Here is a 17903-nt window from a genome sequence, read left to right on the forward strand (position 1 = left end):
GAGGCTAGGGGGAGAGATGCTTGTTGGAGGCCAGCATCCTCCTAATTCTGGAGTGGGGGCTGGGCTAGAGTGATAGAATGCTCAGAAGAAGCTGGCGGAAAAAGAACACCTCTGAAATAATGAGTAAGATTTTTCTGTATGAAAGGCCTTTTTGAACAGTTGATGTATGGTGGCCTTGGAATGGGCCTTCTCGGATAATATCGCATCATCATTGATATATTGTTAATGTATTGGTTAGTAGCCTAAAGTCAGGAAGGTAGTTGAGTTAAAATGAAATCATATGGCTAGGCCAGAAGTTATAAGTAGTGCTGAAAGGACTCCTGTTAGTGGTCAGGGGGCTAGGGTTAACTATGTGGTAAGCCTGAGTTTGGAGGGTCATTATGTGTTGCCGTGTAAGTAGAGGCTCACTAGGAGTGTAAAGACATAGGTATGAATGAGGGCTATGGCAAGCTTGAGGATGGTTAGTAAAACTAGAATAATAAATGTAATTGAAGCTGTGGGTAGGCTAATAGTTGATAATACTAGTGTAGCTCCTCCAATTAAATGCATTAGTAGGTGGCCAGCTGTATTGTTGGCTGTTAATCGTACAGCTAGTGCTATTGGTTGGGTGAATAGGCTAAGTTTCAATGATTACCAATATAGGGATAAGTGGAATCAGTGTGCTTGTGGTAGGAAGTAGGCTACAGAAGCTTTAGTCTTAAAGCAGAAGCAGTGACTACTACTCCAGCTCACAAAGGAATTGCTATTTCTAAGTTTATTGATAGTTGAGTAGTTGGTGTAAATGAATGAGATAGAAGTCCAAGAAGATTAGTTGAACCAGTAAAGAGAATCAGGGAAATTAACATAAAGGATCAGGTTTGTCCTTTGATATTATGCATTGATACTATTTGTTTCAATACAAGTTGGATTAATCACTGTTGAATAGAGGTCAGTCAGTTGTTGACTGAACAATTAGGGGTGGGAAATAAAATATAAAAATCCCAGTATTTTCTGGGCTAAAATGATTACTTTCTATTTATATCCTGACAAGGTTTTGCCCTGATACCTACATAACACTTCAGACCCCTACCCACTTTAAAGAGAGTATACTCTAGATGCTATAATTTTAAACTAATTATAGCTTCAACTACAAATGGCTTTTTAGCTAAACCTTCAATTAGTGCAATTTTAGAAATGGTCAATTAAAAAAATCAAAAACTAGACTTTCTGGGCTAAAATGCTTACTTTCCATTTACATCCTGACAAGGTTTTGACTTAATACTTACCAAACACTTCAGACCCCCTCCCTGAGCTCCAGTGTACTTCGCCTAGTTGATGTAGCTTAACTACTAAAGAAAGGCACTGAAAATGCTCAGAAGATTTCACGTAACTCCATAAACACATAGGTTTGGTCCTGGCCTTTTTATTAGTTCTTAGTAAGATTATACATGCAAGCATCCCCGCCCCAGTAAGAATGCCCTCTAGATTACCCAAATCAAAAGGAGCAGGTATCAAGTATGCATAAGTGCAGCTCACAACACCTAGGTCAAACACACCCCCACTGGAAACAGCAGTGATAAAAATTAAGTGATAAACGGAAGTTTGACTAAGCGCACGTGCCTTTATCATTAGCCTCATCCCTGCAACCATATTTATATACACAGGCCAAAAAGCTATCTTCTCAAACTGGCACTGGATAACAATCCAAACCCTAAAACTCTCACTCAACTTCAAACTGGACTACTTCTCTGTAATATCCATTCCAGTGGCACTATTCATTACATGATCCATTGGAGAATTTTAAATGCGGTAGATACACTCAGATCCCAACATGAAGCAATTTTTCAAGTACTTACTCATTTTTCTCATTACCATATTAATTCTGGCTACTGCCAAAAACCTTTTCCAACTCTTTATCGGGTGAGAAGGCGTATGGATTATATCTTTCCTATTAATCAGCTGATGATATGGCCAAACAGATGCTACTATAGCAGCCTTTCGAGCAATCCTATATAATCGCATCGGTGACACTGGCTTTGGTTTAGCAATAGCATGAGTCCTCCTATTCTCCAAGACATGAGGATTTCAACAAATGTTTATTTTAAATCCCAACCCCAGTATCCTTCCACTAATTGGTCTTCTGGCAGGGGCTGGAAAATCAGCCCAATTTGGCCTCCATCCTTGGCTTCCATCAGCTATAGAAGGCCCAACACCAGTCACAGTTCTGCTCCATTCTAGCACAATAGTTGTAGCAGGGGTTTTCCTACTTATCCAATTTCACCCTTTAATAGAAACAATTCAATCATTCAAACCCTCAGATTATGCCTAGGAGCTATCACTACACTATTTATAGCCATCTGTGCCCTGACACAAAATGATGTTTAAAAAATTGTAGCATTATCCGCCTCAAGTCAATTAGGCTTTATAACATTCACATTTGGTATTAATCAACCTCACTAAGCATTTCTTAACATTTGTACCCATGCTTTCTTCAAAGCCAAATTGTTCATATGCTCTGGATCTGTTATCCATAACTTCAGTGATGAACAGGATATCCGAAAAACAGGTGGGTTATTTAAGGCCCTACCCTTCACCTCTTCCTCACTTATTTTTTTTTCTTCCTCACTTATTATTGGCAGCCTTGCACTCACAGGAATACCTTTCCTCATAGGTTTCTACTCCAAAGATCTCATTATCAAAACTGCAAACGTCGTGTACCAACGCATGAGTCCTTTTAATTACTCTCATTGACACCTCCCTAATAGCTGTCTACAGCACCCAAATTATTTTTTTCACACTGTTAGGACAACTTCACTTCACAACTTCAATTATCATCAACGAAACCAACCCCCTCCTAATTAATGCAATCTAACGCCTGACAATTGGTAGCATTTTCGCCAGATTCTTCATCTCCAGCAACATTACTCTAATATCAATTCCCCAAATAACTATGCCACTCCACCTAAAACTTGCAGCCTTTGGCGTAAGTATTTTAGGCATTTCACTAGTAACAGAACTTAACCTCATGACTAAAAACCTTAAACTTAAGCATCCATCACAAACATTTAATTTCTCAAACATATTAGGGTTTTATCCAATCACAATACATTGTGCAACTGCCCCCCACACTCAAATCTACATGCAAGTCAAAATCTAGCCTCCATTCTGCTAGACCTAATTTGATTAGAAAAATCAATGCCAAAAACACTGCTCAAGTCCAAATTTTAGCCTCCACCATTGAATCTACCCAGAAAGGCCTAATTAAACTCTATTTTTTCTCCTTCCTTATTCCATCTCTCCTAACTCTATTCTTAATTATTTAATCTATTCCCCAGAGTAATCTCAATTGCAACATAAATACTAACAAACAGAGATCAACCAGCAACTACCACCGGTCAATATCCATAACTATACAAGGGAGCTACACCCATAGAATCCTCACGTAATAACCCTACTTCCTCACCCTCAAAAATTACCCAATTTTCTATATTTTTAAAATCAATTACAATTTCCACCTCATCATATTCAACTATTCACCCAACCACCAACAACTCTAACAACAATTCTAATAGTAAAGCACCTAAGATATACTATATTATTTATTCGAGGGAATGCCATGTCTGGTGCACCGATTCTCAGGGGAACTAACCAGTTGCCAAAGCCCTCATTTATGATTGGTATTACTATGAAGAAAATTATAACAAATGTGTCAGCAGTGACAATAACATTATAAATCTGATAATGTCCTAGTAGAGTTCCTGTTTGACCCAGTTCTGCTTGAATTAGGAGACTTAGGGCCATTGCCATAGCATTCCTTATGCTCATTGAACGAAAGATCTTAGGCTATGTACAAATACGCAAAAGACCCAACACTGTAGGGACTACTTCAGCCCTTTGCAGATGCAATAAAACTTTGTATTAAAGAACCCTGTGATTTTAGCATCCACTATTCCCCTATACATTATTACTCCAACCCTAGCCTTATCTAATCCCCTCCTTATATGAATCCCTTTCCCCATACCATATCCTCTAATTAATCTTAACATAGGTCTCTTATTTATACTAGCCACATCAAGCCTAGCTGTCTACTCTATCTTATGACGAAGATGAGCATCCAATTCGAAATATGCACTAATTGGTACACTATGAGCAGCAGCCCAAACAATTTCATATGAAGTTACCCTAGCTATTATCCTCCTATCAGTTCTGTTAATAAGTGGTTCATTCAATTTATCTATACTCATCACAAGAGGTTATTCTGACTACTCCTACCATCATGACCTCTAACCATATATTTCCACGCTAGCAGAAACTAACAGAGTCCCATTTTACTTGACAGAAGGGGAATCAGAATTCGTTTCAGGCTTTAATGTGGAATATGCTGCAGGTCCATTTGCCCTATTCTTTATGTGGCATATATAAATATTATTATAATAAATGCCCTAAGCAGTATTATCTTCCTAGGAGCATTATATAATATTCATACACCAGAACTCTATACTATAATTTTCATCACCAAAACCCTCCTTTTAACAACCTTATTTTTATGACTTCAAGAGTCATACCCTTGATTCTGTTACGATCAACTTGTACATCTTCTATGAAAAAATGTCTTAGCATTCACACTAGTGCTTTGCAGACGACACATCTCTATGCCTGTCCTAATATCTAGTACTCCACCTCGAACATAAGAAATATGTCAGACAAAAGAGTTACTTTGATAGAGTAAATTATAGAGGTTTAAGTCCTCTTATTTGTAGAATTATAGGAATCGAACCTACCCCTGAGAATCCAAAATTCTCTGTGCTACCTAATACACCACATCCTATACTAAGGTCAGCTAAATAAGCTATTGGGCCCCTACCCTGAAAATGTTGCTTTTTATCCTTTCAGTACTAATTAACCCTCTAACCCAACTTATTATCTCTTTCACTATCTTTACAGGAAATCTCATTACAATATTAAGCTCACACTGACGTCTCATCTGAATAGGCCTAGCAATAAACATACTAGCCACTATCCCAATTTTAACTTAAAAAGAAAATCCACTCCACAGAAGAAGCTACCAAATATTTCCTCACACAAGCAACTGCATCTATAATTCTCATAATAGGAATCATTTCCAATATGCTATTCTCTGGACAATGAACCATCATAAACTCAATCAATCAACTATCATCCTTGATAATAATAATGACCTTAATAATAAAACTAGAAATGTCTCCTTTTCACTTTGGGTCCCAGAAGTAAGTTGAACTAAAATTCTGTCTTGGACAACCAGCTATCCCCAGCCTCGACAGGTTTATCACCACTACTCATGAATCCTCTCACTATTTTGCTACATAGATTAGTGTGCTCATTTAGCTATTCTTGAGTAGCTCGTCTGGTTTTGGGGGTCCTGGCTAGCGCTCTCTCTGTGAAGTCTGTTCTGGTTAATTCGTTATGCAAAGGTGCAAGCGTTTGTCTTTGCTTTTTGATGCTTGGTGTGATTATTTCATCTTTCCCTTGTGGTACTATAGCTTTTGCACCAGAGTAACTACTATCACCTGTACTTTTGTCCAGGGTAAGTGATTTGGTTTAAGGAGATCTGGTAATACAGTTTAATAAAGTTGGGGCTAGAGTTGCCTCAAAGTGGTCAGGTGATATGAAATCTTCCAGGTGTAAGCCAGGTGCTTTAAGTTAAGCTACACTTTGGTTAGTCCAAGAGCTCTTTCCAGTACACTTACATGTTACAACTTATCTCCTCTATACATGTGTAGGAAAATTATTAGTAATAGTAGTCTCTAGAATAGTATTTGAGAGGGCGATGGGTGGTGTGTGCATGCTTCACAGCCTCATTCAATCAAGCACTGTGTTCTTCATTTACCGCTAAATCATCCTTGAATCTTTAGGTTTCATTATGGTTATTGTAAAATTTTCTGGGAAATAGAAAATGTAGCTCATTTCTTACCATTTCATAGGCAACACCTTGACCTAATGTTTTTATGTACATAGTTGTGCTTACTCTAAGGCCTTTTTAGGGTTTGCTGAAGACGGTGGTATATAGGCTGAGTGGCGAGAGATGGCGAGGTATATCGGAGTTTACCGATTATAGAACAGGCTCCTCTAGAGGGATATAAAGCACTGCCAAGTCCTTTGAGTTTTAAGCTGTTGCTGTAGTACTCTGGTTAGTAGTTTTTGTTAATTTAACTATCTGGGTTTAGGGCTAAGCATAGTGAGGTATCTAATCCCAGTCTGGGTCTTAGCTATATGTTTTCAGGATATTAAACTCACTTTCATAGCTTATGTAACAAGTCTTCACATGTACCTCTGAGCCTAAATAAAAGTTTTTAAAAGTCTATTAAAAGTTAAGTTCTATATAAAAGAAAATCTTTGTGTTTTTAAAAAATATAAAATACTTTCTACTTAACTTTTACATTGTTACTAGAAGACATAAAACTTTATTAAATAAATTAAGAAAATATTTGTTGCTGCCAGTTTAAAATGGCAGACTGAAAAGATGTAGTTACCTCTTCAATGTCTCACAGTTTTATTTAACTTAGGGTAAAGATATATAATATGAGATAAATTTATAACCAAAGTACGTTTTGGAGCGGAGAGCCCATCCCTGGACCAAATATTCTGATGGCTCTTTCATAGCTAAAAGTAGAAGGAGTTATAAAGGCAGATAAACTATGCAGGCAGATGAAGACATAGGTCAGAAGCTGAATAGGAACAGATGTCAGCATTGGTGGAAACTGCTCTTTTTAGAGAATCTAGAGGAGGCCGATGCCAAGAACTAGCAGGCTCAGAGAGTAAGCAATAACTAAAGAGAAGCAATCAAAGGAAATTATTTTAAAACTGTCCACATCACGGTATCTTGGCTCCTCCCAGCAGACTCCCATTACCATGTGAATGATGCCTGACAGGTCTTGCATGTTCCCTGAGCATAAATCAAAGAACTGTTTCCTAAAGAAATTGAATCAACTGCTTGGGAATAGCAAATGTTCCAAGTGCTAGATTTTCCATCTAAAGTCACCTTGATTTTCTCCAGGGTGACCCATGGGCAGACTGTCTGCCTGCTTCTCATCTCTGTACCATCTATATACATTCAAATGAAACCTGCTGATTACCAGTAACATCACACACAGACACAAACAATACACAACACACACATATACTTCCCTCTTAGATAAAAAAAGAAATGCTTGTTAGTTTGATATACAAACATATCTAAACAGCAGCAGCGACACTTATCCCTGCAATTTAAGTGAATCAACACTTTTTTATTCATAAAGATGAATGGAAATCCAATTATCATGAGACATTTGGGAAAATCATTGTGTAATAAAAAGTATCAAGAAGAATAAGACAAATAACTGATCCTAGAGAAAACTCAATTAATAAGGAAATAAAACATAATACATAAATAATAAATAATAATAATACATAATAAAACATAAATAACAAGGTCTTTCCTTGTTATTTTTGCTTTCTCCAGGATCAATTATTTGGCTTATTCCCCTTGAAACTTGTCTTGGTGTGAAGATTTTTAAGAAATAAAAGATGTATATCTTCAGTTCTCTTCTGTTCCACTTGACAAGATAATATATCCATGCAACAAGAATAGAATGCCACGAAAAACAAATATCTAAAATGAGTTTTTGAAATTCAAAATATGATCTCTGAAATTGAAAACTCAGCAGAAAGGTTTCCTGATAAAGAAATGTCCTAGAGTACATAGCAAAAAGACAAAGAAATAGAATATAGCAGATTTTGATTCCTAATAAATAGGAGGTTCCAAAGAAAGAACAAAGAAAATGGAGAAGCAGAAATTATGTATGAGTTCTAAATTCCTAGAGTTAAAAACAGCTATGAGACTTTATATTTAAAGGGTCACTAAGTGCCAAGCAGAATGAAATTAAAAAGACCTACACCTAGACATGTAATAATGTAATCTAAAATATCTAGGATGAAGATAAAATATTAAGAGCTTCCAGAAAAACAAATAGCCTATAAATAATGAGTTTTGGTGTAGAAGATATTTTCAGTGCTCCTCTGTGCCACAGCCCCTTGCTGCAGATCTAATTTCAGAACATTTGAAAAGCACATTTCACATAAAGGGACACCTCACAGATACAGCATCTCAACTCAACTGCATACTGTCTTTCCAGGGGATAATTCTGGGTGGCATTATATGTGCTTCAAAAATCCTAGCAGACTAAAGCTCCAAGCAGTGACCTCATTATCTTTCCTCCTTTCTTGTCTCACTACTCCCTTCCCTTAACCCTGTTTCTTGGAATATTATTTCAAACAGATGAACTTCACTTAAGTCTTTTTCTCAGGCATTAGTTTAGGGAAACATAAACTAAAATATTGGTGCTCACATGCCTGGTGACAATGCTGAAGGAATAATTACAGCTATGACAGCCTAACAAGAGCAAAGTAAATTTTACTCCTAGAAAAAACAAAATCTAAAAATTAATGACAATTGTCTTTGGGTTTAAGCAATGGGCAGATGCTGGAAGAGTTTGCGGGAGACTGATAGTGAAACCTGGAAGACCTCAAGGAGGCTGTTGGAGAGGGCTTGAAGACAGTGAGGATGTTATTAGAGGCTGTCCTACTCAGCCCAGACTGTTATATCAAAATACCAAAGATTAGGTGCTTAGCCACAGACACTTCTCACAGTTCTGAAGGTTGGAAGCCTGAGATCAAGGTGCCAGCAGATTTGATTCTTGACGAGGGCCCTCTTTCTGGATAGCAAATGACCACCTTCTCCCTGTGTCCTCATGTTACCTACTGTAATGCCTTCAAGACCTAGGTCAATTTCTATCCCACCTTAACTCTGCTTATCTTTAGGAAACAGGACTAAAGTCAGAAGTTTCCCCTTGTGATTAAACCAGCTAAGACTGGTGGGATCTAAAATGGCAGGTCACCTGACCTCTGAAGAGCTTCTAACTTCATTATAATCTAATTTCCATGCTCAGTGACACTCCCACAAGCACCATGACCATTGACAATCACTATGACAATGACCAGAATAAACCATAAAATGACAAAAAGGAAGGTGGCAACCCCAGTTCCAAGAAGTTCTCTACCCACTCCCAGAAAACACATGAATATTCCTCTCCTTGTTTTTAATGCCCAACCCTTTCATTAAATATGCCCTACACCTGCACTTCTAGACGCTCACTTTTGGTTTTGCATATTGACTTTGTAGCACTGGACAGGGAAAGACCCCATTTTAAGGGGGACCAACTTTGTTGGTATCGCTTACATGGCCTTTCCTCAATGTGTGTACTTGTAGAGAAATCCGTCTTTCTTCCTCTTCTTATAAGGGAACTAATCTCATCATGATGGCTCCACCCCCATCAGGTCATCTAAATGTTATTACTTCTCAAAGGCCTCATCTCCAAAAATAGTCACATTGGAGGTTAAGGCTTTTACATATGAATTTGTGGAGGATACATATATTCAGTCCATAACAGTCCATAACATAGTGAAAAGAGGCACTTTTTATGTAGTGGCAGAAAATCTGGCAACACTGTCACCTTTGGCAATAAGAAAAATAGAAAGAGTACCCAGTAACAGTAAATAGTTAGGGAGTACCCAGTAAATAGTTAGGGAGTACCCAGTAAATAGTTAGGGAGATTTGAAGGCAGAATTTCAAGCTTCATCGGGCTGATTTTAGCTGCCTATGATAAAATATAAGAAGAGATACATGAAATAAAGGGGGAAATACTTCCATTTTTTAAATCAAAATTTAAATGAAACATAAAAGGTCAAGCTTTCTGGGACCAAAAATAAGACCGTTTTTTAAAATCTCCAATCTCTCCAGAAAGAGAATGTCATAGTATAAATTTTTTCAAAACAAGGATCAAATTGTGTGGAAGTATAAGATCCTTGATAAACTGAAGAAAGAGCTAAAGTGGTATCTGAAAGATACCTTCAAACAGATAAAGGTCCTTGTATACCCTCTCTGTGACACATTAAGTCTTCTAATAATATTGAGGACATTATCATAGGGAACCAAAGGTAATGAAAGGACTGTCTCAAATAGACTTACGGGTGTGGCTGTTATCTAAAGCAGGACTTTTCAACCTTGGCACTATAGACATTTTGGGTCAGATAATTTTTTGTTGGGATGAGGGAGTCTTTTGTGTTGTCCTGTACCTTGTAGAATGTTTAGCAATATTTGTGGGCTCTACCCATTAGATGCCAGTAGGATGCTCTTCACCCAGTTCTTTTTTCTTTTTTCTTTTTTTTTCAGATGGAGTCTCGCTCTGTCATCCAGGCTGGAGTGCAGTGTGGTGCAATCTTGGCTCACTGTAACCTGTGCCTCCTGGGTTCAAGCGATTCTCCTGCCTCAGCCTCCCGAGTAGCTGGGATTACAGGTACCCACAACCATGCCCGGATAATTTTTGTATTTTTAGTAGAGATGGGGTTTCGCCATGTTGGCCAGGCTGGTCTTGAACTCCTGAACTCAGGTGATCCACCTGCCTCAGCCTCCCAAAGTGCTGGGATTACAGGTGTAAGCTACCACACCTGGCCTCTTCACCCAATTCTTGACAGTCAAAATTGTTTCCAGGCCATCTAAATTCCTGTAGGACAAAATAATCTACATTTTAGAACCACTGGTTTAAAAAAGTGGATTATAATTTAATGCACAGAAAGTCCACAAAAACTTTAAAGGAATGATTATCAGCTTGGACTGAAAGAGAGAGAAATGGGACAAAATTAAAGAAAAAGCTCTCTCTAGATATCTAAACAGGAAGGACACTAAGAAAACTACTTAGTTGCAAACATAGGTTATTTTATGAAAAGATCTATCTTTCCATTGAAAATGAGTCTTATGCCCATCTTAAATCTGAGCAGGATCTGTAATTGCTTTAACTAATAAAATATAATGCAAGTCACACTATGCCAGGTCCTGGCCTTAAGAAACTGGCAGCTTCTGATGGCAACAGTGGGCCATCTGGTGCAACCACTGCCATCACGCTGGTCACCTCAGGGAGGGCACAGGAAGGAGTTGGACAGCCCTCGCTGCCTGCAGCCTACCACCGTGGGAGCCGCCATGATGGGGTTGGGCCAGGTTGCGTGCTGAGGCCACAGGGGCAGCTCACAGCAACGTGGCGCCTGCCCTGGATGTCAGCCCAGGCCCAGAAAGGACGTGGAGTTGCCAGGAGGGTGGGGCTGCAGCCACCCACGTTGTGACTGTGGATCTGGGCCTCCCACTACAAGAGCAGGCAGAAGCCCTGCCCCCCAGCACAGCTGCAGCCTCCCAAACCAGAGCTGCAGACCCAGGCATTCCTGCACTCTTGGGGGTCCTGGGAAGGGCCCCCTTGTCCTTGGAGGATTAGAGGTGCCTGCTCCCACTGCCTAGCCTCTCCCAACTCCCAGCATTAACTCCAATATTGGAGCAGGACTGGGGCTGAGCTTGGGCACTGTCATAGCCCAGCCAGGTGTGCCCACATTTGGGGCAGCACTGACATGTCAGCCCCCTGCTGCCTTGGCCCCCTGCAGACTTGAGGCACCAAGAAGTGTGGGAGGGGACATTGAGGTGGGGTTGGGGGTGGTTGGGTGATGGCCTCCAGGTACCAGCAGCCTGGGCTCCATGGATGACGTGGGAGGCAGACAGGCTCCTGGGAGGAAGGGGGTGAATCCCCAGTGAAGCCCCACCTTCAGGCCAGAACAGGCCTGAAGCTGGGGGCCAGGATGCCAGTCCTGCTGATGAGATGGGGAACTTATGGTGCTTTTTCCTGGGCCCTCCCATGGCTGCCCATGCAGTCAGCACACACTTCCTCCCCTCTGAGGTCAATAAAAGCCATGGGCTCAGCCAGAGCAGGACAGAGAGTGGAGAGAATAGAGATAGCTGATAGCAGAGAGGAACTACCTTCTGAACTGAGAGCTTCAGAGACCAGCAGAGGCATCAGAGCTACCAGCTGCTGAGAGGGGCTACCCTTCTCCAGGGCCTCCACTCTGCTGAGAGCAGCAGACATTGGTAGTAACAGGGAGGAGCTACCCTCTGCAGGTCTCCTCTGAACTGTTCTAACACTTAATGAAGCTCCTCTTTGTCTTGTTGATCCTTCACTTGTCTGCATACCTCATTCTTTCTGGACATAGAACAAGAACTCAGGCAAAGGCACCACTAGCCATAGAGGTTTCCAACCAGAAAAATTGACACCCCAAAGATCCCATATCATTTATACTTCCTGTCTCTCTATAAACTTATTCTTGGAACTCAATTGCCATACATGAGAAGCCTAAGACATGGACAGGCAATGTGTAGATACTCCAGTCACCAGCCTGCAGTGAACTGGAACTTAGGCATTCAGGTCATTTGAGCCTTCTCATGACTGCAATATTTATTTCTAACAGACTGCAACCATAGGAGAGATCCCAAGCAACAACCCAGCTAAGTCTAGTCAACACAGGAAACCATAATAAATAATAAATAATATGTTGTTTTAAGCCACTAAATTTTTTAGTGCCTTGTTATCCAGAAGTAGATAGTTGGTAATCACAGAAGAAACTTTGAGTAATTTAACTGACCTTTCAGAGATTAAGCTCTTGGTCATCACACCAGGTAAGCAGTTTAGACGAGCTAAAATTATGGCTGAAAAAAGGGAGAAAATCTAGAACGAACAATTGAGACAAGAGATGATAAATATCTCTAATGGTCTTGGACAAAGTGGCAGCATTAGGAACTGTAGTCTGTTCCATTAAAACTCCTGTATTAAATCTTATAAAAATTCCAGCTGGTTACTACCTTGAAGTATCAGAAACTGACTGAACTTAATGTGGTACTATACTAGTCTGTTCTCACAAGAAATACTCAAGACTGGGCAGTTTACAAAGGAAAGAGGTTTAATTGACTCGCAGTTCTGCTTGGCTGGGGAGGGCTCAGGAAACTTACAATCATGGCAGAAGGCACTTCTTCACAGGGTGACAGGAGAGAGAATGAGTGCCAACAGGAGAAATGCCAGATGCTTATAAAACCCTCAGATCTCATAAGAACTCACTCACTATCAGGAGAACAGCATGGGGGAAAGAACCCCCATGATTCAATTAACTCCCACCTGGTCCCTCCCATGACACATGGGGATTATGGGGATAACAATTCAAGATGAGATTTGGGTAGGGACACAGCCAAACCATGTCAGGTACATAAGGAGATATATCTACAGTGTAAGGAGTGAACCAGACACCTCTGGGGTGGGTCCTTGGTCACATCCTATCAATGCACATATAATTTCATTATCAGTTGTAGTAGACACTTCCAAGTGGCCTCAAATTTATATAATGCTGAAAAATGTGCATCTTTTTGCATTTTGCCTCAGAGTTTTCTCCAGCATTGTAGGAACTTTCAAGTACTAACAACAAATGGCAGTGGTAAGGAGAAATTTAATGCACCTTAAGAGAAACCAACAAACAATGTGGAGTGGTAACCTGTGTATTAAGTACTCCAGTGTCCTATACTCCAGATGGAAAAATCTGGGAGGTAGTAGGTACACTTCTCAGAATATGCTGGAGGAATTGAGCCCAGTTGTCCATAGCAGCTACTTTGATAGAGCACCCTAACATTGCATTTTCTTTCTTAACAACCTCACTCTCCCCACTCTCTCACTTCTGATTCCTGGGTCTAACACCAAAATAAACTACCTATACTTAAATTTTTGCTTAGGTCCTGCTTTCTTGAGGAACCCAAATTAAGACAGTGAGTTTGATATCTGCACTTTCAGAGCTCTTTGAGAATGACATGGAACCTAGATTTCCTTACCCAGACCAATTATTACCAGGCATAAAAGAAAAATATATTTTGGGGCATGTGAAAATATATAAATCTTACATCTCATGAAGATTTAGTTAAAAAAATTAAAGATTAAATCGAGAAAATTGTAAATTTTCCTGAGAAAAGAGCTCAAAATCCAGAACCAACCCAGGAGTGCAAAGGTAAAAAAATTATGGATGATAATAGTATAGTACACCTAGCAAATATTTAGATAAAATTAGATAGAAGGTCAGAGGACTCCAAGAATGCTTTCAAAATGAAAGTAAGTGTCATGTAACATATACTATTATTATTATTAAGAAGCTGTGAGATATTTATAAAATACATTTACATAAATCTTTTATACATTTATTTGATCAAAAGTATATATTTTCTTCTGTCAAAAAGGAAAAATACAATAGGAAATTCTAGGGAAAGTGTTGAAACTTATACTCCAGATCTGAAGTAAGTAATACATGGTACAACTTATTTTACTTTATCTTACTTTTTAAAAACTACATACACTAAAATTGATCTCTTTGATGTACAAGTCCATGAGTATTAAAACATGTTAATACCACCACGATCCATAGTTGAGGATACAATTTCCTCCACCTACAAATCTCCATCGTGCTGCCCCTTTGTAGTTGCACCATTTCCCCAACCCAAACCTCTGGCAACCACTCATTATTTCTTTTTTTTTTTTTTTATTTGAGATAGAGTCTCACTCTGTCACCAAGACTGAGTGTAGTGGCATGATCTCAGCTCACTGCAACCTCCCCCTCCCAGGTTCAAGCGATTCTTCTGCCTCAGCCTCCCGAGTAGCTGGGATTACAGGCACGCACTACCATGCCCAGCTAATTTTTGTATTTTTAGTAGAGCTGGGGTTTCACCATGTTGGCCAGCTGGTCTTGAACTTCTGACCTCAGATGATCTGCCCGCCTCGGCCTCCCAAAGCGCTAGGATAACAAGCGTGAACCACTTCACCCAGCCTCACTCATTATTTCATCCTCACTACAGTTTTGCCTTTTGTAAGGCATCATATAAATATAATCAGTCATACAGTATGTAACCTTTTAAAACAACCTTCTTTAGCACAGCTTAATGCCTTAAATATTAATCCTTGTGTGTATCAATAGTTTATTACTTTTTATTGTTGAACATTATTATATGAATGTGTCATAATATATCTATCCACTCATTGAAGAAATTCAGTTTATCTCTATGTTTTGGCAATTATAAAAAGAGCTGTTATAAATATTGTACATGAGCTTTTATATGAACATGTTTTTATTTCTCTAGAATAAATACCTGAGTGGGATTGCTTGATCATATATTAAGTGCATATTTATATTGTGACATCTGCTTGGTTTGTGACGTCTGCTTGGTTTTGTGACATCTGCTTGGTTTTCTTTTCCAGTCATTCTAATATACATTATCTCACTGTGGATTTAATTTGTATTTTTTTAATGGCTAATGATGTTGATCATCTTTTCATATGCTTGTTTCCATCTGTATATGCTCTTTGGTGAAGTGATGGTTTATGTTCCAATATTTAAAACAGGATTGGTTGTTTTATTACCTGTTGAGTTTCGAGTGGTGTTTTTATATTCTATACTTAGTCCTTTGTCAGATAAGTGATTTCCAAGTATTTTTTTCTCACTTTGTAGCTTGTCCTTAATTATGACTTGATTTTGAAAAAGCATTAACATATAAGAATCTGAATACATATGCTCTGTCTCTTGCAACATCCTCATTCTCTTTGAAATGACATAGGACTACATGCATTTTCTGTGGGTCTAGTTATCATATTTATTCCTGTCATATATTCATATAATCATAATATTATAACAACCTTTATTTATTTTCCATTTTAAAAACTTAACGTATAAGCAAAGGATTTTGAATTCCCTTAGTTATTCAATAGAATGTAAATATTACAAATAGAACAATTAAAAAGTAATGGTTTGGTATTACTTTTAAGAGCCAGACTAGACACTAGTTGGGAGTACCTACTTGCAGATAGGGGTTACCTGCTTCAGGTCACCTCTCTTCTGAGAGCTGTCTGGTTGCCCAATAAAGCTTTTCTCAGCCTCGCTCACCCTCCAGGTGTCCACATAACCTCAGTCTTCCTGGATGCGGGATGAGAACTCGGGACCTGCTGAACAGCGGGAGTGAAAGGAGCTGTAACACTTTCCTGGCTGACTCACCGAGCTGCGGGCAGTGACACGCTCACAGACTGTGGGAGTGAAGAGTAGTGATTCTTCTGGGGGCCCAGACCTTGGTGTTGCCTGAGCCAGAGCTGTAACACTACAGTCCTCCCACCCTCTGCCAGCAGTGGCTGGCCGCCCCACACAACAGGAAGCAGAGGCCGGGCCAGGCCAGTCCAGGAGATGCGGGCTGGAGCGGGGCCCCAGGACTGTGAAAGAGCTGTAAAAAACAGACTGAAACACAGCCCCCTGAAACACACCCTCCCTCTCACTGCGCTGCGGGCGATGAGAAGGGGAGAAGAGCTGCGGCCCTTCTGTGAGCCCATACCTCAGGGCCCCTACCTTGAAATATTTCTGCTCTCAAGGCCCTAGCACTCTGGGCCTGTGATGGGGGTGGCAGCCTTAAAGATCTCCAAAATTCCTTCAGGGTCATTCTTCCACTGTCTTGATGAATGGCATCCGGGTTCCTTTTATCCATACTAATTTCCATATCACTTGGCCACATTCTTGCTATTCTCCCCAAAACAACCCTTTTCATTCTTTACATGGAAACATTTAGAATTTCCAAATCGTTAATTTCTGTTCCCTTTTTGATTATACATTCCATCTTTAATTTGTTTCTCTCTTCTGCATTTTACTTTAAGACATTAATAGAAGCCACGCAGCAACCTGAACACTTTACACAGACATTCCTCCACAAATATCCAAGTTCACTGCTCTTAAATTCTGCCTTCCACAAAGCCCTAGGACACTGAGGCAATGCAGCCAAGTTCTTTGCAACTTTGTAACAAGGTTGTCCTTTCCTCTAGTTTTCAATATAGTATTTGTAATTTCCATCTAAGACCATCTCAGAATCTTTCCCTATTTCTACCAGCATTCTGATCATGACCGCTTACATACACACTAAGAAGACTGAGGGTCTCACTGCAGCGCTCCTCTTCTGAGGCTAATCATCTCCTAAAGGCTCCACCTCTTAACGTTGTTGCCCTGGGGATTAAGACTTAGCATGAATTTCAGAGGGAACACAAACATTCAAACCATAGCAATGATGTAACTATCTTACCATTGAACCAAGTATTTGCTATTTTCATTTGAACTAACAGTTGGAGGGTAAATTTGTGAAGTGATGATGAAGGGTTAGGGGAGCAGTGGGGAAGAAAAAGGACACACTCTTCAAGAGCAGGTGGCACCAACACTTATAATCCTGAATATATGCATTTGCAAAACATGGCATTTTAGGGCCACTGTGAAACATCTGCCTGCAGCCATTTTGTTGTATTTAGTGAAAATCTGACTTCAAATGAATAGCCTCACTACAGGGCTACTTTACTCATTTCTCTAGTACAAGAATTTTGGCAGTTGGCAAAGTATAATCAAATTATCATGGGAAGAAACACAAAACTCCCAAATCTACTAAGGGTTCTAGAAAGCTGTGCAGTTTGAGAAGACTTCTGACCACTATCATCTATCGTTATATTATCTCATGGCAATAAATGGATCACTGGCCTAAACATTGGCAAAATGCCTAAAATATGTGAAACAAGAGAGAGAAGAGACAGGAGAATACACTTTTGGTAACTAGAGACCTTGAATTTTTTGTTGCTATTTTATTCTCAATGGGGAGGAAGTTGACTTAGTTATATTGGTTAAGATGTATTTAATTTTCAGCTATTTTCAAGCGTTTTCATTTGTTTTTAAATGTCCATAAATAACAAAATGTTATACATACTAGTACAGACTCATTCTACTATTTTCAAACAATTTCAAAGTTCAAGCGTTAACTGTTTTGTATTTTTCTTAATATAATTTTAGCAGATCTTTGCCCCCAAGCTTTTGTCAGCTAGCTGTGATAATGAATTGCTTTACACTTTAAAACTGGCAAACCTGTTATTAGCATTTCAAAAACAGATTATAGTAGGTTTTAGATTATGTTTGCTTTTGTTTTAAAACTGCTGTATGAATGA

The 17903-nt window shown here is 39.3% G+C and overlaps 1 protein-coding gene across 11 annotated transcripts in view; it reads right to left on the minus strand.

The window, feature by feature from the left end:
• LOC129397422 (ATP synthase subunit a-like) overlaps positions 1-17903 on the minus strand; it is a 903826-nt gene that overhangs the window by 566046 nt on the left and 319877 nt on the right. For 4 of the 11 annotated variants that reach the window (XR_008624792.1, XR_010111619.1, XR_008624793.1 and 1 more), the window contains exons 7-9: positions 16840-16926; positions 15763-15890; positions 10132-10559 (exon numbers count right to left, since the gene is read on the minus strand). The exons of 4 other annotated variants lie outside the window; for them this stretch is intronic. The gene's annotated coding sequence lies outside the window, so the exon portion shown is untranslated. Of the gene's footprint in view, positions 1-8890; positions 10560-15762; positions 15891-16839; positions 16927-17903 lie in introns of those variants that run through there. 3 more of the 11 variants (XR_010111615.1, XR_010111616.1, XR_010111617.1) reach the window with 3 other exon arrangements.

The sequence above is a fragment of the Pan paniscus genome, chromosome 2 (genome assembly GCF_029289425.2).
Source record: "Pan paniscus chromosome 2, NHGRI_mPanPan1-v2.0_pri, whole genome shotgun sequence".
Lineage (NCBI taxonomy): Eukaryota > Metazoa > Chordata > Mammalia > Primates > Hominidae > Pan > Pan paniscus.